The sequence below is a fragment of the Myotis nattereri genome (genome assembly GCF_964212035.1).
Source record: "Myotis nattereri genome assembly, chromosome: 3".
Lineage (NCBI taxonomy): Eukaryota > Metazoa > Chordata > Mammalia > Chiroptera > Vespertilionidae > Myotis > Myotis nattereri.
Genome location: NC_138077.1, coordinates 175271783 through 175294616, shown reverse-complemented (window position 1 = coordinate 175294616; position 22834 = coordinate 175271783). Strand labels below are relative to the sequence as shown.

General features: G+C 45.9%; 1 long non-coding RNA gene across 1 annotated transcript in view; it reads left to right on the top strand.

The window, feature by feature from the left end:
• LOC308515879 overlaps positions 1-22834 on the top strand; it is a 53595-nt gene that overhangs the window by 7371 nt on the left and 23390 nt on the right. The window contains exon 3 of the long non-coding RNA XR_013995675.1: positions 21329-21470. This is a non-coding gene — a long non-coding RNA (uncharacterized lncRNA). The remainder of the gene's footprint in view (positions 1-21328; positions 21471-22834) is intronic.

Here is a 22834-nt window from a genome sequence, read left to right as displayed (position 1 = left end):
CTCATTTTGTAGCTGAGGGAACCGAGACTCTGACAGGCAAGCCCAACTCATTTGGGTCATTCATGGGCTGGTGTGTAAATCCGGGCTGGCACCAGATTGGACTCCTACACCCAAGCTCTTTCAATGCCTGCGCTCAGCCACACAGGCCAAAGAAACATTGTGTTCTCAGCTCACGGATGAAGCCCAGGCTCGATAGACAAGGCCTGTAGAACTAGACTTCTCTTCTCTGAGAGCTTTCTTCCACAACTTCCAAAAGTGTCTCTCTGGGGATGATGCTTCCAACAGAAATGCCAGGTCACACCTCTTTCCAGCTGCCTGCTGGACATCACTGCCTGGATTTGTGCTCAGTTCTATAGACAGTGCATGGGCCATAGTTGGTGCTTACTGTTGGCTCAGTAATTAAGTCAATGATGGCCTACAGATACTATCCAAATCGGAGCTCACCTTATCCACTATTGATTCTCCAGTGTCTAGATAGGGCTTGGAAAAACAATTGTTCAGTGAATGAGAGAATAACTGAAGGATTACATTTTCCTTTCCTCCACCCCCACCTTACCTTCCATACAGTTTATCTTCTGAATTGTCTACTTCTGCTAAAGACACCACCATCTCTCTCCAATCTCTCAAGCCTATAGCTTGGGACTTCCCCTTGGACACCCCTTCACTTACATGACTCATCAAATTGGTGACCATATTCTTTCAGTTCTGCCTCTGGCCCATCTTCCTTGCCTGTCCCCTCCTTTCCAAATTGGAACTCAGGAACTTCTTGCCTTTATTATTTAAAGCTGTCACAAGGATCAAAATCCTGAATTAAATTTGCTTAAGCAAAAAAGTGAGGTTTAAGTTAGAAGAATAGAGGGACAATCACAGAATTGAAGGTGAAACCAAATTACCAAGCCCCAGGAAGGGCCCAGTTGGCTGGAACAGGGGTCTTCCACTTCCCTTTTCTGAGTCAGGTGATGTACTGGCTTCATTCTCTCTCATCTGTTTCCTCCCTATCATAGGGGCATGGATGCCTCTAGACTTACATCTTTCTTTCCAGGTCAGTCACTTCATAAAGGCAGGAACTTTATTCATTTCTTCTTTGTAGCTTTCCCCACAGTACCTAGTATAGAGTCTGGAACTACAGAGTCCTCAGTTGTGGAATCTCTAGAAGGCTCCTAGAGTTGGAAGAGGTGGGCATGGTCTGTTGAGGCGGATGAAATGATTAATCATGTAAGGCCAGACTACATGGGTTTGAATCTTGGACCTTACACTTACCAGTATGCCCTAAGAAAGTTATTTCAAAGTGTCTCAATTTGCTCATCTGTAAATTGGGAACAATAATTGAGCCCAGATCATTAGGTAGTTATGAAGAACTAGGGGTCCAGTGCACGAATTCATGCACCTTGAAAGGAATTGTGGGCTGTGGTGGGCACAGGGGCGGGTCTCAGCCCATCCTCTGTTCCCCTGCCCAGCCCCTCCCACCATGGCCCCCAGTCCCCTCTCTGCTGGCAGCCCCAATCCCGCCACTGCCGCTCCCATGCACTGATGGTGCCAGCCCCGCTCACACCCACTGATGGTGCTGAATGATTGGGCCTGGCGCTGGGTGCTGGCAGTGGGTGTGAGCAGTGGCTCCTATACCTGCAGTGGGTGCGAGCGGGGCTGTTGCTGGCAGTGGGTACACGAGGTGGCTGCCAGCCCCGATCACCCCTCAGGAACAGGGGGAGGTGGAGAAGCCACGAGGGGCAATTAGGGCTGGCAGCCACTGCTTGCACCCGCTGATGGCGCCGAGTGGTCAGGGCCGGTGCCGGGTGCTGGCAGCAGGTGTGAGCACCAGGCAGGACTGCAGCATACGGGAGCAAAGAATTTTCAGTAACCACCAGAGGCTGGCCCTGATGACAGTGACCGGTGTCCAACCTTGGTCAGCGCCCCCACTCACCTGCTCCACCATCCCACCATGGCCGACACTCCCTGGTGGTCAGTGCACATCATAGCGACCGGTTGTTCGGTTGTTCTGCCGTTTGGTCTATTTGCATATTAGGGTTTTTGTATATATAGATGAGTTAACAAGTATAGAGTTATTAGAAATAGAAAGGTGCCTGGCACTCATTGAAATTTGGCTGCCATAAAAATGATGAAGAAGATGATGATGATGGAGTTCATTGTTAATGTTGGTGATGATGATCTGTCTTCTGGACTTAGTCTCTTCTTGAATGGTTTTACAAGCCTATGTGGAGAAGGCACAGGCTTTCGACTTAGGAGAACTGAGCTCAAGTCTTTCCTCTGCCAGCCAAGTGTACTTCACCAAGCTGATTCCCCTTCTCTGAGATTTTTTCTTCATTCATAAAGTGAGTGTGACCTCACTGACTGGTAAGGAAGTCATGAACTAGGGAATGTTGAAGGAGGGCAAATTTTGGAACACCATGCTCCTGGCCAAGCCTCTTCCCTCCAGGAAGTCTTCTGTGACCCCTACCCCTCTACTGAGCTAAGCAGCCACAACCCTCTGTGCTTCCTCAAGCCATGCACTCATTCACAAATACTTCTTAAGTGAGCACCTACTATGTGCTGAGAGTATGTTTAATGGGGCAAAGCCTGAACTAGTAGTGGTGCCAACCAGTGAAGGCTAACAGGTGAAGAAGCTGGACACACAGGATAGGACCTTCTCATGTCTTGCCTTTTTAGAGTTTATACTCTTGTGGGAGTACAGAGTACAAATTCTATATAATAAAAGCCTAGGTGGCGTCGCGCAATGTCGTCACAAGATGGCTGCGGCGACATCATCACAAGATGGCCACCACAAGATGGCTGGCAGGGGAGGGCAGTTGGGGGCCATCAGGCCGGCAGGGGAGCAGTTAGGTGTCAATCAGGCTGGCAGGGGCGTGGTTAGGGGGCGATCAGGCAGGCAGGCAGGTGAGTGGTTAGGAGCCAGCAGTCCTGGATTGTGAGAGGGATGTCCGACTGCCGGTTTAGGCCTGATCCCTGTGGGATCCCCCACAGGGATCCCAGATTGGAGAGAGTGCAGGCTGGGCTGAGGGACACCCCCCCACACACACATGAATTTTGTGCACTGGGCCTCTAGTAATTAAATAACAATATAACTTCAGGTTGGTAAGTGCTAGAGGAATTGGGGGTGCCTCCCTAAGTGCAGCTCCTCAATCCATGGCACATTGTGTTGTCTTTCCCTGTCTATGTATCCATCTCTTCCCCTGCTGTGAGCTCCTGGAGGCCAGGGCCCCCTTTCACCCAGGTCTGTAGCTCGGGTGCCAGCACACTCCCTGTGTATTATAGGAACTCCAAGTTCATTACTCTCCCCCATGGTAGAATCCAATGATCACTATGACACCTGGCATTTTCTAATCATAATTCTTCCTTCATTAAATAGTCTACCTGAGCAGACTGTCCCCCAGGGAGCCAAGGTGAGACATTAGCCTGGCAGCTGGGCAAGTTCTAGAGAACTGCTTGTCCGTCTGTGAGCCAACAACAGTCACTGGAAGTCAACAAGGGAAATGGAAAGGGAGAGACCCAGGCTCTGCAGGGAGCACGCCCTGGGACCTGCGCCAGTGTGAACACGGTTTTCCGGGTGAGGATTTCCCCTCCTGGAATGGGAATAGCAGCTGAGGGTGAGGAGAGATAGGGAACTGCCTGTGCTTTCTAAAGGGCTTCCTTCCACAGCGTCTTATTTATTTAAGCGTCATAACAACTCTTGGTTTGTGCGCATTTGCGAATGCACACACACACACACACACACACACACACACACACGAACACACTTTCTCTGAGTCACAGATGAAGAAAATAAAGCCACATAGGCTAAAGGACTTGCCTAAATCCACCCATCTACTAAGAGACAGAAGGCGGGTGAGGAGGAGGCTTGGGAACGAGCACATCCCTGGGAACCCTTCAGGTTCCTCAGGTCAGGGGTGAGTTAGAAGGAGGGATCAGGGATAAAGGCGGTGCCGTGGGACCAGAAGAGTGGTTTCCCATGAGGTGTCCCTGCCGCTGTTCTCTCCTTTCTCAGCCCAGCCTCCATGTCTTTGCTGCGGTCAGCCTCTTTGCCTTTAGCCTTCACTGCATGGCACCACTACCCGTTCAGGCTGTGCCCCATTAAACATGCAGTTTCTGTTGTTTAGTGAGCAGGGGATGGGGAGAAAAGGAGCACCTCGTTCCATACTACCTTCTCCTGAAGTGTCCCCTTCTAATTAAGGTTCAGGTAACACATTACATGGCACTAAAAAGAGTGTGAACTCAGGACCTTGAGACAGTAGAGAAGGTGGTCAAAGCTTCCTCAACCAACCAGGAGTGCTGCCCTGGCCCCCACCCACCAGGCTAATTGGCCCTGGCCATGCCTCTGAGTAGTTGAGTTGTTGGCCAGTGCCTGGCACATCAGAGGCCACCAGGACACCTTTGTGGACTAAGAAGCAGAGACACAGACCACAGGAAGTCAGTCTCTCCCCTGTTCTGGGACTTCCCCCTTAGGAATATAGTAGGCTCTCAGTTGGATCAAAAGCACAGCTGTCGGGGAGAGCAGCAGGAGGAGGAGGAAGCCGGTCCGCTGCGCCTGCCCTCAGATATGAGGAAGAGGAGGAAGTGGAGGAGGGGAAGGAAAAGGGCTGGGGAGAGGAAGTGGGAAACAGGAGGCGGGGGACGGAGGCAGGGGGAGGATGCATTGGTGGGGATTTAGTGCCTCTGATATCAATCCCTGAACCTCTTTTAGTCTCTGGAGAAGTCCAGCCTGCCCACGGGACAGAGTGGGAAGGCACTTCCTCTGCGGAGCTTGGAGCCCTTGCAGGCTTTTCACATCTGGGAAAGCTTGGAGGGGGGCTGGGCTGCCTGGGTCCAGTTTCCTACCCAGCCTGCTAGCTTGGGGCCAGACCCTGAGAAGACTAGATTACCCGGGTCAGGTCCAGTTGCTCTGGGTCTGGATGATGTTTCTCCAGAGCTAGTGGGGTGGGGTCCAGATGTGCAGCCTGCCCGGGAAGCCACAGAGCTGTGACTCAGAGAAGGGGCCTCTGCGGTCCGCTACCAGGCTCCTGACCATGGCGGGACTGGCCTGCAGGGCTGGAGAGAAGGAATAAATACTTAAAGAGCTCATAGCTGGAGGAGAGATTTTGTGTAGACTTAAAGGTGAAAGAGCCCTGAGCTATAAGAATAAGGAGAGCATTGCCGGTGGAGAACTTCCTTTGTGCCTATGGAAATGATTACCAATGGTCCTATGACTTGCATGCCCACTGTGTGCCAGGGCTTTCCCTTACTGTCCTATTTAATACCCGCTGTCACCCCCCATGAGTGAGGCCCAAGTATTCTCATCTAATGATCAAGGAGGCTCAGACAGGCATTGAATGCAGAGCCGGCACTATTCAAAGCCTCCTCGCTCTCCAGCTGCAGAAAGGGAGGCTCAGGAAGATGAGCAACTTGTCACAGTACAGAGTGTGGCACATGGTGAGAGCGGCAGGCAGAGCTGAGCTCCCACCTGCCCTGTGCCTCTTCATCCACCACTTCCATGCTCTCCGAGGCTCCCAGGCCTTTGCTCAGAAGTCACAGAGAGTGAGCTTCCATAACTGCTCCAGAGAGATGCCTATTATAGGACTCCCAGCCCATTGCCCACTGCCAGGGCCATCTTCTCCACTCATGGCAACATCCTGCTCTTCTCCAGTGCCAGGGCACAGCTGGCCTCCCAGGAGGCTCTCAGGGCGAGAATGACAGTGCACCATGTGCTGATTGATAGAGATGACAGGAAAGGAGCAGCCAGGAGGGAGGAAGGAAGGGCTGGCGGGAGTCTGGGCGGTGGGAGGAGCTGGTGGCCAGTGTTTCCCTGTAGGGAGAGGGCAGGCGCAGTGGACCGGCTTCCTTGTAAACAGTGTGGCCAGCTCTAAAAATACCCGTCCTAGACTGGGGACACTGAGCTCCTCCAGTCTCCTCCAGAGCCTTCCCAGGGTCCTCAGCCCCTTTCCTGAAAGGTCAAGGGGTTGGGAAGAAAGTCTTGTGAAGAGTAGGATTTCCTTGGCAAGGAAAGTATAACAATATTGTGTGTGTGTGTGTGTGTGTGTGTGTGTGTGTGTGTGTGTGTGTGGTGTGCGCACGCGCAAAACAGAAGGAGGATACCCTGTTGGTTTTGTTTTCCTGAGCCCCTGTCCCTCATTAGTAATCAGAGGCCTGGGCCCAGCTCAGGGGCCAGTCCTGGAGCTTAATTCACAGCCTAGGGTCATGGACAGAGAAGGCCCTGGACAGGAGTCTCCAGCTATTCCCCTTTATGAGGTGAGTGACTTCTGACTCAACCTCAGTACCTCAGTTCCCACAATTATGAGAGGGAGTAATAGTAGTGTTTACTTCACTGGGGTGCGGAGAGGATTAAATGAGATGCTATATAAAGCTCTTATCACAGTGCCTGACACATGGTAAACACTCCAGAAACACTTATTGTGATGATTTATATGGGAGGATATTCTATTTCCTGAATTTGAATTTAAGTCCTGGTTTAAAAGAAAATTTCATAGGTAGGTGAAGAGAGTGGGGTGGATAAGAAGAAGTAGAAAGAGGCTGAATCATAGAAAACTCAAATCTGTTTTTTGACAGATGGGGAAACTGAGGCCCAGGGAGGAGAAAGGAGTTGCCCTAGGCTGGACATGTTTTAGCAGCTACCTGTGGGTCAGTACAAAATAGCAGTATGAAGAGACCATGAACACTCCGTCCCTCTAAGTTTGCCTCACTGAGTGTCAGGAGAATGAGGTCTTTCATTGATATAGCACTTTCAAGTTGGGAAAGCCCTTTGCAAGGGGGAACAGACCTCAGCAGATCCTGGTCAGAGGGTTGAGCTCCCTGAGGGGCCGCTTGATGGACATATGCAAGTACATAGCCAAACAGAACTCATCCTTGGGCATGGTGTCTGAGTTATGCATCCATTTACTGTGCCTTGAATCCAAGGACCATGGGGAAGAGGCTCAGGCTGGAAAAGCTCAGGTTGACCTGAAGAAGAGTCTTCAGACCCTGTGCTCTCTAGTCGGGTGGGCACTAGTCAAGTGAGCACTTGCAATGTGACTAGCCTGGATTTCAAAGATTTAATTTAAAAAATGTAAACTGTCTCAATCAGTTTCTATTGATTCCATGTTAACTGATAAATTTAAATTCATTTAATATATATTATTTAATATATATTATTACAATTAGTGTCACCTGGTCCTTTATACTTTTTTCCTGTGGCTTCTAGAAAATTTAGAATCACATATGGCTTGCAGTATCTTTCTGTTGGGCAGTGCTGTTCTGACCAAAGCTTCTGTGCCACGATGGAGCAGGCTGTCCCACCCGTAAGCAGCCTCGCATCACTGGGATGTTACAAAAGCCTTGTTAATGGAAGTCTGTAGCTAGGTGGATACACTCTGTCAGCCCTCCAGTTCTGATTCAGCCGTGATTCCAGGCCATCCTCTGAGGAGCACTTGTTCCTTGGAATATGAATAAGTGTTATAGGAAAAAAAGACTGAAGATCAGTTTCATGTGGGGAGTACTTGGTTTAAAAAAAGGTAAGTTCCTTTATTCTAAAACTTCCCAGGACCTTCTAGACACAAAGTCCCCCGTGAGTTTTGGATGACAAGGACACTGGACGAAGCAAGTATTCCCCGTGTTGATTGGACACAGAGCCGTCTCTTTGCAGAGCATGACCGGGAAACGACTTATTATTAAGTGCATTCCTTGAGAAGTTCTGTTGTCAGCACTGAGTTCAAATTCTGGCTCAAATCCTAGGTGACCATGGACACATTGCTTCACCTTCACTAACTATAAAAACTGACATGTCAGTAAAACTTTGTTACTTTTAAAATCGCAGAGAAAATGTAGTGGGGTGGCTGATGCATAGTAGGTCTTCAAGAAATGGTAGCTTTCATTATGAAAGCCCAGAGAGAGAAGCCGGCTTCACAAGTTCCCAGGAGAATGAGTGATCGCTGGGCTCTGGGCCTTGGCTATTGGCTTCGCTTCTCTTTACTAAGCAACAGCACATTAGAAAAACAAACAAGCAAACAAACAGAAACATTTCATAGGGTGAATAGGAAGCTTCCTCAAATCTGGTGTGATTTTCTAGATCAAGTCGGTTTTAAACTAAAGACACTGTTTCCTCCTCTCCCTCCCTGCCTTGTCCCTCTGTGGGGCCTGGCAGGCTCTCCTCTTGGCCCCTGTCTGCTGGGTTCCTGTCCCCACTGTCCGTGGAGCCCCCAGCAGATAGTTCGCCCTTATCAGCAGGCTCCAGGCCAGAGGAGGAATCCTCCGGTCACATGCGGTCACATGCAGCTTTCTGGAGGGAGGGAGACCTTGTAAATAAACACAGCCCACACTGAGGAAGGGGGAGGGGGGAGCGAAGAGAATCCTTGACATTTGGTGACTGGGCCAGGATTAAAGGCCACGGGACATGGCAGAGCCCTCATTGGCCATTTCTGAGAGGGATCGCCAATCTGCTCAGCTTCCCTGGATGACAGGGTGGCTGTAAATAGCCCTGCGGGCTGGGCATTCCCAGTGTGCTGTGGGCTGGATCCAGGCCTAATCCCCTGCCCAGGACTAACCTTTCACAGTTTACAGAGCACTTTACCTCCTGGCTCAGTGGAGTCTCACAGATCTCTCCCGAGAGAAGAGAGGTCTATCATCACCCCCAAATTTACGAAAGAAGAAACTGAGGCTCAGCTTGGAAGTGACTCACTCCTGGCTACACAGCTGGCAGTGGTCAGTCTGGGCTGAGACCTGTGTGTACCTTCTGTGGCCAGATCCAGAGGTCTGTCCCCCCCCCCCACCTCAGGCTCCTCTACCATGGGTCTCTGTGCCCAGTACCAAGCTCCATGCCCTGTGCGAGACCTGCTCCTCCCCAGGGCAGCCCATATGCCAGGGAGGTGGATATGCCCACCATCTTGGTGGTGGTGATGGTCTCACAGGTCTGTGCCTATCGAACTGTGCACTTCAAATTGTATTTGAATTGTTTATTGTATGTTGACTAGGCATACTTCCATGAAGTTATTTAAAATGTAGAAGAGACAGAAAAGGATGGAAGAAATTGGCAGGCATATCATTCAAGAGCTCCATAAGAAATCTTAAAATGGGGACACAATATTCTACGGGCACATGGGGAAGAAGAGAGCTTCTTCCCCAAATTGGAGATCTGGAAAGACTTCTTCAAAGAGGTGTCTGATGGGACTCAAGGTATGGATGAGGAGGTATTCGATTTAGAAAGATTAAGGGGGAAGATACAGGTAGAATTTGTTTTGGGGAATAGAGAACAGTGTACTCCTTCTCCCCCGCCCCCCCATGTCTGTTGCCACACACACTTTCTTTCGATTCTTTGAGGCCTGAGGTTGAAACTAACAGCTGCAATTCTCTCTTTTCTTCAGAAACTCAGACACACACCCTACTTGGCAGGCAGCTGGTTTTGCTAATGAGGGTTCTGCCTCTCTCCCGCCCCCACTATGCAGCTCATCCCCAGGTCCCACTGAGCCTTGCCCTCTCCGATTTCCTCTCTGAACTCAACTGCCAAATGCTTTTGGGGTGAGCCACTGACAACTCTGCTCCCAGGGCCCAGGGCACCCTCATTTCATCTTCTTCCAAATCCCACAAAAATAAAAGGAGGTTTGGGGCAATTTGTGTGGGAGTGTGATAGGGTCCTAGGTCCAAATAAAAATACCTTATTTCTCTTCCATACCCTTTGGCTTAGTAATAGACATGCGACCCTTGGAGATTTTTGAATAATGAATTTATTAGAATATATTGTGATAAGCATAGAAAATTCAAGAATTATTAGAATGCTGTGCACTGATTATTGGTTAATTTGTTCCAAAAGCAATTCTGATCATTGCTCTTATGGTTTGTAAAGCATTAAATTGGTTTGGATATCCCATTATTCATGCCTTTATATCGGGGACTATTCCAATAACATAGGAAACCCACGTATGAAATTGTGGGTTATCTCCTGCTTTTCAATTTCCTTGACATGTTTGTTGATTTTAAACTGCCCCTTTTCACAAGTTTTCTTATTAATTAAATAAACCAGTCAGCCACATTCCCTGCATCCAATGCAGCACTCCAATGTAAGCTTAGTTCTGGAGTCAGCTTTCCAACCTCGGCTTACGGGACATTAGTCACTGAGAGCAAAATGTGCCATTTGAACAGCTGTTTCGGGCACTCAGAGTCCAGGGCCTACAGGTTTGGAGAAGGTGGGGGAAGGAACCAATTTTATTTACAAAATACCTATACCAGCTGCCCAGGTCTTTACAAAGAATATTTCTTAATTCTCTGAATAGCCCATTCATTCTTTTTTGGTTTAAGATAGGTCTTCTCTAGGCACGGCAAGTTTAAGAACTTGTCAGTGAATCATACAGTACATGTGTGGTGGAGCCAGGACATGAACCAAATAGTCTTATTCTAGAACTCCTACACTTGAACACTGTCCTATATGGACCTCATCTATGGACCTCACCCTTCCAAACCCAAGACATAGGGACCATTATTATCAGAACTGTTTTCCAGGTGAGAAGCCAGAAGATTAAAAAAAAAAAAAGTAATTTTCCCAACTTAAACTAAGCATAGACTCCGGATTTGAACTCCGTAATCCTTGGTTAATCATTTCACCCATCTATGGGTCACCCATCCATTCATTAATTCAAGAAAGAGCGGCAAGTGCTTTTTCTGTCCCGGGGACTGTCTTCTCCCTAGAGATGAAAATATGTATAAAGTATGGCCTCTGCTCTCCAAGAACTCATAATCCAGTGAGCAAGAAAAATATCTTAAACAGTGGGAAATGTGATTGCAGTATGAGAGGTGCTGTAAGAGGTGTAGAAAAACAGCTAGAGGGATATAAAGCAAAAGCATCAAATTGCTTGGTGAAATAAAAGTAAGGAAGGCTCTGGAGAGGAGGGGACATTGCATTCATAACCCTATGGTCCCCAGGTGGAGAAAGGGAAGGGGGCACCCCAGGCACAGAGAGCATCAAAGGCAAAAAATATAATAATAAAAGCATAATATGCTAATTAGACCAGACGCCCTTCCAGGATGACCTTCCTGACTAAGCCGGGGCTGCGAAGGAAGCCTAGGTCCTGGATGCCTGTGCCGGCAGCCAGGGGAAGGAAGACCTACTCTTGCATGAATTTCGTGCACCAGGCCTCTAGTGATATAATAACAGTCACAGTGATATTGAGTGCCTGCCTCCTGCTTTAGGTACCATCTCTTACAAGGCTGGGAAGTGGGTACTAATATTCAGTCCACTTTACTGAAGGGGAAACATAGGCACATGGAGGTCTTGCCTGTGGGCCTGTGATCACATAGTAATTTGCTCGAGATCCCACAGCTAATAAGGAACGGAGCTGGAATTCAACCCCAGGCATCCTGGCTTTAGAGACCATACTGTTAGCCACTGTGCTCGGAGAGTTTGGGGGTGCTTGCCAGTGGTTCTTCAAGGGGGTGGCAGGTGATGGGACTGGCCACATAGCAGGAATTAGGCTCAAAGGTTCTTCCTTTTTTCACAAGGCCTTAGAACTTAGATCTTAGATGTTCTTGAGATAAGGACCTTGGACCTCTTGGGAGCCTTGAAGTAATAACACTGTAGTGTGTGTAGGTCTGTGTGTGTTGAGGAGTGACGTCCACCTCTCTCTATAATGAGGCCAATATGGAAGAAGGTTCATGAACTGCTTGCTGTTGACTGGAGCTGTACCTGCTCCTGTAGGACTGTTGCATGTCTTAGGCTCAGTGGGATTCTCTTGGCTTCAGTGTCAGTGTTTGAATCCTTGTCTTGTTCTGCGTTCCCTTGCTGGACTGGAGAGCCCATGAGGACAAAGCTTGTCTACCTTCTCCGTCCCCAGTACCCAGCACAGTCCCCACCCCCAGTACCCAGCACAGTGCCTGGCACATAGTAGTTACCCAAATAAATATTGGTGGAATGAATTACTATTTATTGAATTGAACTCTTGAGTCTTTGGATAATAGTTTATGTATAGGGCAGTGATGGCGAACCTAGGACACGCGTGTCAGAGGTGACACACAAACTCATTGTTTTGGTTGATTTTTCTTTGTTAAATGGCATTTAAATATATAAAATAAATATCAAAAATATAAGTCTTTGTTTTACTATGGTTGCAAATATCAAAAAATTTCTGTATGTGACACGGCACCAGAGTTAAGTTAGGGTTTTTCAAAATGCTGACACATCGAGCTCAAAAGGTTCGCCATCACTGGTATAGGGTGATTACATTAATTATGAGTTAAATCTGGTTTGGTCAATAAAACATTTCACACTGTGCAATCAGTGAAGTAGGAGGGTCTTTTGAAGGTGGAAACTGTAGGGATTAGTGGCCCAGATCAGTAGTTTACAAAACGAAGCTGAACTTTCCAAAGAACTGGCTTTCAGGGGTTTTGCTCCAGTGGGTCTGAGGTGGTGCTTGAGCTTCCTCGGTGATGCTGAAGTGCCTGGGTCTTTTATCTGGGGGTGGCAAGGATGAGTCCCTTCATCATCTCTTCTTTCTTGTCTTTCCCTTGTTCAGCTTGTGCTTGGACACTTGGAGTGGTGGGTGCTTACCACCACACAAGGCAGGCTGCCCAACCACTGTAACCACAGCAGCAGCAACGTATGATGAGGACACCAATACAGTGAGCATATACTGAGCACTCCTGTCCACGTTATGGAGTCCAAAGGCTAAGCATTAGGTATCCCCGCGTTACAGTGAAAAACAAAACAATACCGAAAACTCAGAGGTTTGGTGGTTTACCCAGTGTCTCAGAGGTGGTGAGGGGCAGGGGATGTACTCAAGCCACCAGGCTAGTCTACCCACCTGCCCTCCCCCAACCCCAATCTGGAGCTGGTCCCTGGCAGGGAGGGCAGGGGGCGACTCCCTGGAAGGAGGAAGGAGGAAGGAGGAAGGAGGAGGGGGAGGAGAGGAGCTGGCCGCCAAGTGGCAGGCTCTGCCCAGACTCTGCTCGCTCCGCCCAGCCCTCCAGGGCCTCCCCATAGAAGGTAAACCCGGGCAGGATCCCAGGAGGGCTGGCTGGCGGGGCCTGGAGTCCCGGCCGGTTTCAGTTTCTGAAGTGGGGGGAGGGGGGCGGGGGAGCGGGGTGCACTGAGCAAACAAGGGCGGGGAGGAGGTTCTGGAAGCCTTCCCAACAGATAGCAGATTAACTCCCTGCTGCCTGGGAGCCACCCACGTGGGAATGGGCGGGTTCCAGGCGCAGGGCCTCCCTGGCAGTCCCGCAGTCTCCGCAGTGGGCGGGCACCCCTGCTCCCAGGCCATCTGAAGCCCAAGAAGGCACCCAAGGGGCGGCCTGGACGCCGCGGCTCGGGGCGCCTCAAGTCCAGCTCAAGTCGGGCTCTCTCTAGGGGGTGTAGGCTGGGCGAAAGGCTGAGGGGGTGCCCCAGCCCCCGCTTCCAAATATGGGCTTCTCTTCCTGCTCCGGCATGCCGCTCCCTCCCTTACTGGGACATTCCTGTTCCAACGTGTTAGCAGACCTCTTTAAATGTTTGTTTTCTTTCTGAGAAAGAGACTGAAGGACATTGCCAAGACCAACATGAACTCCAAACACAGGGCATTCTCTGTCTGTCGGACACTTGTCTGGACAGACGGACCTGGGACTGAATACTAGTTCTGCCACTTCCCAGCTGGTGACCTTTGTGTAAATTTCCTAATCTCGCTGAGCCTCATTATCCTCATCTATAAAATGGGCATAATGTAGATTAGGTAAATGTAGATTATACATACTAAGCATTTAGTGCCTTCAGTTAATGGCAATTAACATTATCAATTATATTGTTATTTTGAGTGACTAATAATGACACAAGATTATTACTAATGCTGCTGTTGAGCATAAGTGTAAAAAATAGGCTCAATTAAAATTTTTTACTGAGGGAAATAGTTTTATGAGAGGTTAACAAGGAAGGTGAAATAAGACTGGGTCAGGAAGTGTATGCACATGATCTCATTTAAGATTCAAGCAGCTCCATCAGGGAGGTGTTATTATACCCATTCTGCAGATGAGGAAGTTGAGGTTCCTGGAGGTTAAGTAACTTGCCCAGGTCACACACTGAGCTAGTACCTGGTGTCCCGGTCTCCCTCCTTCATGGTGTCCCTTAAGCACCAGTCACTTCACCCCTGCCTGCCTCAGTACAGGTACCTCCACCTGCTGGGAACTCCTTTCCTTCCCCAGTTCTCATCATCTTGGAGGAAAACAAGTCAACTCTGGAAACTGGATAAAAGTCACCTCCTCCAGGCAGCTTTCCTGATTTTCTCTCCTTCCCCTTATACAACTAAACCCTCCCTCTTTTGTTCTCCTGGTACCTTGAGCAGGTGACTGCTCACCTGTGTGGGTGTGTCTCTACTCCAGGGAGTACTCTTCTGAGGCAGGCACTAGACCTGTTTTCATTTGGGAGGTCAGGGTGGTGTTCTGGTGGAGAATACAGGCTTAGAAGCCCACCTGCCCAGACACATCCAGGCTCTGCTACTTACTGCTGTGAGGCTTGAATTAGCGACTTGACCTTTCTCTGTCTCGCTTCCCTTATCCATGAAATGGAGCTAAACAACAAGATCAGCCTCGCGGGGCTGCTGTAAGGACTGAGTGAATTATTGTATACAAAATACTATAAATCTCGAAGCGATAGATATCCAGTGAATGAAGGCAAGGGCTAGGAAGTTCCTGAATTTTGCTAATTCACAGAAAGTGAAACATAAAAAGAATGTGACAGAGTTAAGAACATGGGGTAGATATCAGGATCTGTCTCTTTCTTCATGTGCAGATCTGATCCTGTCTCTTCCTCACTCTGAATTTATTTCTCCTTCTGCATAATGAGAAGTTTGGCTCTCACAGCCAGATGATCTTTGAAGGGTAATATCCAGTAATATTAATGGTTATTTCTTTGCCTGTAGGACTTTCACTTGTGTAATGTTCCAAGTTAGAAGTTAAACTCAGAAATTAATGTCTGGTTTGCCACTGGAAGCAAAAAGCTATACCACTGGTAGATCACTGTACTAACCATGATTGTTGCCAGCTTTTACCGAGCACGGGCTAGTGCCAGGCATTGAGCCAAGTACCATCATTACCCTGTTTATTTTTCCCAGGAAACCTACAAAGAAGTTATTACTGTGATTCGCATTCTACAGATGAGAATACAGATGCTCGGGGCTTGTTAGTAGTTGAACAGGGAGTAGGATCTTTACTTGTCTGGCTTTATTCCCTACTGCCTGTGAGAATCCCCTTTGGAGCATTCCTGTTCAAATACCTCTGGGGACAACGAGCCTGTTATCTTTCAAACCAGTTCGTTATGAAGCATTCTGAATAGCTCATGACTTTGGACTTGGACTCTAGGCAGACGTGATTTGGGTAGAGGGTTGAGGGAAGGGAAATTATAAATTCCCCCAAGATGTCTCTTCCAGTGTGTTCAGTGGTTAGAGTGTCAGCCCTTGCACCGAAGGGTCTTGGGTTCAACTCCCAGTCAAAGGAAGGTATCAGGTTGATGAATCCCTACCCCAGTCCTGGTGTATACAGGGGACAACCAATCGATGTCCCTCTCTCACATTGATGTCTCTGTCTCCCTCCGACTCCCTCCCTTTCTCTCACTTCCATTCTCTATAACAATCAATGGAAAAAATATCCTCAGGTGAAAATTAACAAAAACATGAAATAAAAATAAATAAATTCCCCCGAGGGAAGTCTTCAGGAGCATTGTGCAACAGGTTGGTCAGAAGGCAGAACCTCTGTCCTCACCTACCTGGGCCTGGCCCATCCTGCTGGGAATAGAGCTGGGGCGTTAGAGAAGGGCGTGCTAAGATCTTCCCAGACAGTCTAGGTTGGGGTTTAGCCGAATTCAAAGCATCAGAAATTTGTGTCTATAATCACCAGTCAGTTGAGACACATTCCCTGGGGGGGGGGGGTTGTTTGGGGTGCAGTGGGTCAGGGAACACATTAACAAACAGTTTGGAGCAAATCAGGACACAAATTGAAAGGGGAAATTGGCTCCAGGATGACTGGAGCTTGGCTTTGTTCGGTTTGCTCTCTTTCCAAAAATAAATGTCTTGCTTGAATAGCTCCAGAGACTCATCATTCTCAACAGGATAAAGTCCAAACTCCTTGGGGTGGCATTCAAGGCCCTTCACTATCTAGCCCCAACTCACCCTTTTACCTTCTTCTCTAGCCACATGCCCAGCCCAGCCCCAGCAGAGAACTCCACGCAGCTCCTTGAATACTCCAAGCTTGTTCTTGCCTCCATGTCTCTGCATGTGCTGTTTCTTCTGTCCAGAGCACCACAGGCACCACGTCTCAGTGACAGCAATCCTGTTTTCAAACCTGTTGGATTTCCTCTTCCACTTCTGAGACCCTTCCGAATAGTCCCGCCAAAGAGAGAATCTTTGCTGCCTCTGGATTTGCAACTAATCACACAATAAACCAAGGAACATCAAATGGAAATATTGAGAGGGCATTGAGCGGGTCCACAAAGCATTGTGAAAAAAAACACACAAAACTCCCAGGGCTGACTATCGATGTAGTTCTGAAAATGTGGCGTAACTACGAAACTAATTTAAGAATGATACAGAATGTGCTCCTTAGTTCAGACAGTTTGTTTGCTGTGTTGATGTTATGCTTGAGTCCAACTACAGGACTGTTAGGGAAACCTCTACAACTTGTTCAGGAAGTTAGCCAGGGTGCGGAAGCCTTCCCTGGGGCATTTTAACATGCCGTTCCACCACAGGTTTCAAGTTTTGGTTTTCACCCAATGTCTTAACATAATTATCAGTACTTCCCCTTTTATTATCAAGAATCCCAGTGTGGAAGAAAAATTATATGTCACTCTAGCACTGAACAACCAAACAAGAGCTTGTCTAGGTGGTGACTTTTCTAAGGCTTTGCCATCTATTGGATGCCAGTCCACTTTTCCTGATCCAGCCTCTGTCTCTCCTCTGTGACAGAATAAATAGCTCCGCCTATACACTCTCATGGCAATGGGTACTTCCCTTCGGTGGCTTTTTTCCTCCTAGGCATTGGGCTTCCTCACTGAGGACCACACTGCATTCAGGGTTCCTCCTTGCACAAGCCCTGCTCATAGTAGGTGCTTAGCAAGAGGTGGTGGAGTGAATTATTTTGGAAAAAAATGTTCCCCAAGGAGTTTTTGTTTTGCTTTATTTTATTTGCAGTCATCAAAAAATAAATAAAGGCTTCATAACTTTATTTAACTTAGGTCTTTATACCTGAACACTGAAATGTAGATATGATATGTAAGCTTTAGAAAGGGAAGTGAAGTAATGTTTAGAAAAATGACAAGAAGTGCCCAAACATGATTTTTGATTGTTATGAAATGTTAAGGCTGTATCAAGCCTCTTTGACTATCCTTTAAATTTGAATAGAGACTTCCTTTGCACTAAATAGAATCAGAACTTTTCTTTCTACTCTCCTGTATTCTTCCTTAAAAATTATGTATTACTTTTTTTGAACAAGTACCTTTTTTTTCTTTAGTAAGTATGACATATTAATTAGAAAAGATACAAATGCTGAAACAAAAAAAAAAAATCATTTCCTAAAGCCTTGAGAGATCATTTAAATAAACCCTTTTATTTTTGGGGGACGGGGGACAGCACATGAAATCTAAGAAACTAACAGAGGCCCAAAGAATTTAAATGATCGAACAGAAGTCTCATAGCTAGTAAGAGGCCAAGTTCATTTGAACCTCGTTCTCTGAATCCATGTCTCTTGATCCTTGCACATCAACCCTCTAATTTTTTCGACTGACAAAGAGCTCTGGAGCAGGCACGCTCTTATCTTATCAAACCTGGTGTTCGAATATGAACTCCATGCCTCAACTAGGCTTATGTGGATGAAGTTAATCTATACAGCCCCAAATTCAAAGGAGTCAAGGAGAAAAATTGTACATAAATTAGGGTTTGCAGCAATGGGCTTTGGAGTTAGGCAAACTGGGGTTCAGATCCTGATTTCCCACTTACTTGCTGAGTGACATTGGTCAGGTTACTTAACCTCTCTGAGGCTTAGTTTGCTTATCTTTAAAATGGGAATAACAGTATTTTTCTTGTAGGGTTTGGTGAGGTTTAAAAGAAATAGCATTTCCTAATACTCACCAGTTTCTGGAATCAGTAAACATTCAATAAATTATAGGTATTATTATAATTATATTAATATTTAACATTATATATTATAAAATGTCCTTAAATTATGTATTATCATTATTATTTTTATTACTCTACTACTGAGGCTTGCACTGAAGGAGAGCTTATCAATTTCAAGTAGAATCTATGCAGGCAGATCTTTCTGCCCTAACACTTGGATGCTAGTCCCACAAGCAGCTTGACCTAAGAAATCTGCCTCTGCGGAGGTGGTGGTTGAAATCGGAATTGTGTGTAGAAGGGCCTGTGTGACTGGTTCCCCTGGTATCAGACATTTTCCTATGTCCCTAAATTTTTTGATATATTTTTGTTTGTTTGTTTGTTTGTTTTGCTTGGGCTTTGCAAAACTTCCTGCTGGGTAGTTTTAGTCATCCTTCCTACTAGTTTGCAAGAGTCCATTATAATGATTATAAAGCTGGAGGTCATATATAAAAGTACTGATAGGTCAGAAAAAGGCAAAAAGAAGGAAGCTAGGTCCTCATGTTCATTCACTTGAAATATCTGTTACTAGTTCTTTCTTTTATAATTTTTCATGGTTATTTTCTTTTCTCTTTTTTTACCCCCCTCCCCACTTCCACAGACATCTATTTACCAATGAACATAGAAGCAACATTGATACCAAAGAAATCCATTCATTCAAGTATTCACCAACTCATTTGATATATATATTATTTTATTAAATACCTTCATTCTGAGCGTAGACATTCAGATTTCATAAGCTGTTTATGGAGTATGAACAGACCTCGGTTCAAACCTCAGCTTCTCTAGATCCTATAGATTTGATCTTGGGCAGATTAGCAACCTACCCCTCTGAACCAGCTCCTTCTCTCAAGCTCCCTGTCTCAGCCCTGACATCACCACCATCTTCCTGTTCCAGTTCAGAATGTGAGAATTATTTTATTCTCATTAACCATCATCTCTATCATCTCCAACAGTTATTTATTGATAACCTTCTCTGTCTCATGCTGTCTGCTGGGCACAAGGAGACCTGCCCCCAAGGAGTATACCTGATGGTCAGGTACGCCCATAAACACACAGTGAATGTGTGTAATGATAATAAAAGCCCACGCCTATTGTACACTTAATTATTGCTAGGCACTATTCCAAGAGCTTTATATGCATTCATTTTTTTTAATTATGCCAATAACCCTAAGAGATAGGTACTATTATATTTTTTAGTTGATAGGTGAGGAAACTGAAGCAACAGCGATTAAACACCATGTCCAAGGTCACACAGCTAGTTAGCAGTGGAGAGAGAATGCAACAACTTTGAAAGTCGCCTTCAAAACCATTGCTATTAACCTTCCATGAACTCTTCTCTGCCTGAGGGCATGATGGCAAGGCTTCAGGGTGCCAGAGGAGGAGCTTCTAACCAGACTGAGCCCTAAAATGTGGGTAGGGGGTAGCCAGAGCAATCCTCCCATTCCCCTTCTATCCCCAGTGTAGGCTCTCATGTGGACCAGTCCTTCATTGGTCCCACTCCCTGCTAGTCCATTCTTCCCACTGTGCCACAGTGATCTTTCTAATCAAGCCTGATCACATTACTGCTTTTGTACTTGTGTTCATAAACTACAGGAGAAAGTCTGCACTCCTAGCTCTCAGATTTGCTCCCAGCCCTTTCATGAACATCTTTTTGGTCCTCTGAGGGCAACATGCTCACTTCTGCCTGGGTCAGTGTCAAATCTGACTCCTTCAGCTCTTCTGGACCCTTCTACACTCAGCTCCTTTCAGGTATGCCTTTCTGGATCCCACAGACAGAGTGAAGTCACACCTCAAATACTCTTAGCTTTTTCCACTGAATTGGAGAAGTTGACTTTTGAATCTGTCTCCTTCATTACACAGTGAGCCCCTTGAGGAGTATTTCCCAGCTCCTAACAGGGCTGACACTTAGTGAACACTTTGAATGAATGAATGAATGAATGAATGAATGAATGAATGAATGAATAACTAAATGAATGAGTATTGAGAAGGACAAATTTTATATTTTTTGTTTGTTTTTTTTATCTGTTGCAGCTCAAAGTACAGTGCTGAGGACATGGACATATTGATTCTCTTCTCACATGTCAATGGGGTACAGTCAGAACTATGAAAGGGTAAATGCCACTTATGTAGTCAGAAACAGATCACGAGAAAAGCCCTGGACAAGTGGTTAGGAGATCTGGGATTGTTGTCTAGGCCCTATCACTAGTTAGCTGTGTGACCTTCGATAAGACATTCATGTCTCTGAGCCGCCACTTCCTCAGCTATAATACTGCTGTGAAAAGTTCAAGTGAGCATGGGTGCCGAAGAACTTTGTCATGTGCTGGACAGGCTAGTGGCATCAGTGGCATGATTTCTCCAGCTGCTCTGCAAGTATTAGTCCAAGTTGGGTTACTCAGCGCTACTGCAGGCCATGGGGCAAGCCTTTCCACCCTTTCTCCTCTTCTTGGCCTCAGTCCAGGAAGATTTCCATCTGTACCTTGTCTGCAAGCCAGACTCTGAACCTAGAATTTGGAAAAACAGGCAAATTATATTCGTCCAGGTGTATCCTGTCTATATACTGAGCTGTAAGGCCAAGTTTGTTCTCAGAATAAAGTGAGTGAGCGCGTGCCGCGCCCGTGCGTGTGTGTGAGTGTATGTGTGTGTGTGTGTGTGTGTGCGCGCCCGCGCGCGTGCTTGCATTAGGAGGACAGAGTTCAGGACAGTAAAGGTAACTGTAGAGTAGTGGTAAGAGCTCTGAACTTGGCATAGAGTATTTTGGACTTAATTCTACCACTGCCACGTGTTCTGGGTGACAGGTTATCGTAACTCCTTGGGGGGGCCCCTCCATCATCTCTAATATGAGTGATGTATTTGCCACAGATTCATTGTAAAGATTAAATGAAATACAAAATGTAAGGCAGCTAGCATAGTATCTGGTGTGTAGTATATACTGCATAGATGTTTGCTTGTTGATTTTTATTGACTGAAATTGGTTTCTTGAGAAAAGGAAGAAAAAGATGACAAGCATACTAATGATGTCATTGCTTAGAGTAATGAACTAATTGATACTTTCCAAAAAGTAGGGCAAACTAAAGGTGTAATACAGAGATATAATCGAAATGGTAACAGCTAGGGCAGAAATACAAACCACCCCAAATAGCAGGAAAACTAGACACAAAAATAACAAACCTGTTTATACAATGAGTAATATAAATACATTAAAATAAATAAATGAATGGAGAGTAAAAGGTAACTAGCTTAACTTCTGATTTCAGCCAAGACGGATAAGAGGCCTGGATTTACTCTCCCACCTGAAACAACCAAAAAGACCCGACAATATATCAAACAGTGGTTCTCAGAGCACCAGCTATCTGGAAATGAAGGACAGCGACCCCCGAAAGACAGGAAGCCAGTGAGGTGAGTCCTGCAAGTGACCTGGTTTACTCTCTTGAAAGGGTTTCTAGGCTGTGGCCTGAGGACGGAATCCAGACAGATCCTGGAAGATCCCTGGGGTGAAGAGAAGAAGCTGAGAGTCCAGAGAGACCACGGCAGCAGAAAGATTCCCAGGGCAGAGTGCGGGAGAGCAGGAGGGCACAGAGTGTTCATGGGTGTGTGCATATGTCCAGACTGATCCAAGTACGCACTTTAAAGGTTCACTTTAGCATGTATAAATCATACCTAACCGGTTTGATCAGTGGATAGAGCATTGGTCTGCTGACTGAAAGGTCCCAGGTTCGATTCTGGTCAAGGACATGTACCTCAGTTGCAGTCTTGATCCCAGGCCTGGTTGGGGCACATGTGGGAGGCAACCAATCTATGTGTCTCTCTCATATTCATGTTTCTGTCTCTCCCTCTTCATTCCTATCAGAAAATGTTAAATTCAAGTTAGAGAAAATACTAAACCAAACAGAGAAGGGTATTTAAAATGATAAAGTATGCCATTCATAGTGAGGCTATAAGAATTTTGAAAATCCATGCACCAAATTACACAGCAGCAATATTTAAAAAAAAGCAGAAATTAGATATAAGAAGACATTAACTAAAATAAAATCATGGGATTAAAATTAAATTAATCAAGTGGATGAATAATAAATAAATGTAACATATCTGAACAAGTATAAAAAATGTAATTGGTATATTTTAAATTCTTATGTTTTTTCAAATGCCCATTTTATACTGATAAAAATGTATCAAAAAGTCCAAAGCTCAAAGCTTCCAAAATGTGGAAATATTTATGGTAATATCTTCTTCTTACAAAGTCATAAAACTAGAAATTTATAATAATATTAAAAATAACTTAGAGATTTATATACTTCAGTTAATAACTTTTAATTTAGACAGAATTTTTAAAATAGCATCAGTAAAAATATTATGTATTAAAGCCATGAGATCTTGAAAAGGCAGCTTCAGAGAAAAATCTATACTTGATATTTACATCAAGTAAAAAGTCCAGGAGCCAATGGAGCAAACATATGTCTAAAATTTGAAAAAGAGTAGCCAACTACATTGTTGGAAAGCAGAAAGAATAAATTAATAAAGAAAAAGTGAAAAAAATAACTTAGAATATAGGAAAATCAGGACAAATAAATAAAAATTGTTAAAAGACTTGTTCTTATTAATACAATAGGTGAACCACTGGGTCACCAGATCATTGTAAAAGGGGGAGGATGTCTAGAAAAGGCAATTCCTAAAAGTTAGAAACATGAGGGTAGAACCAAGAAGCATTAAATTAAAATAAATAAATGAAGCCCTTCTTCGCAAAGAAATTCTCTGAGAATCTG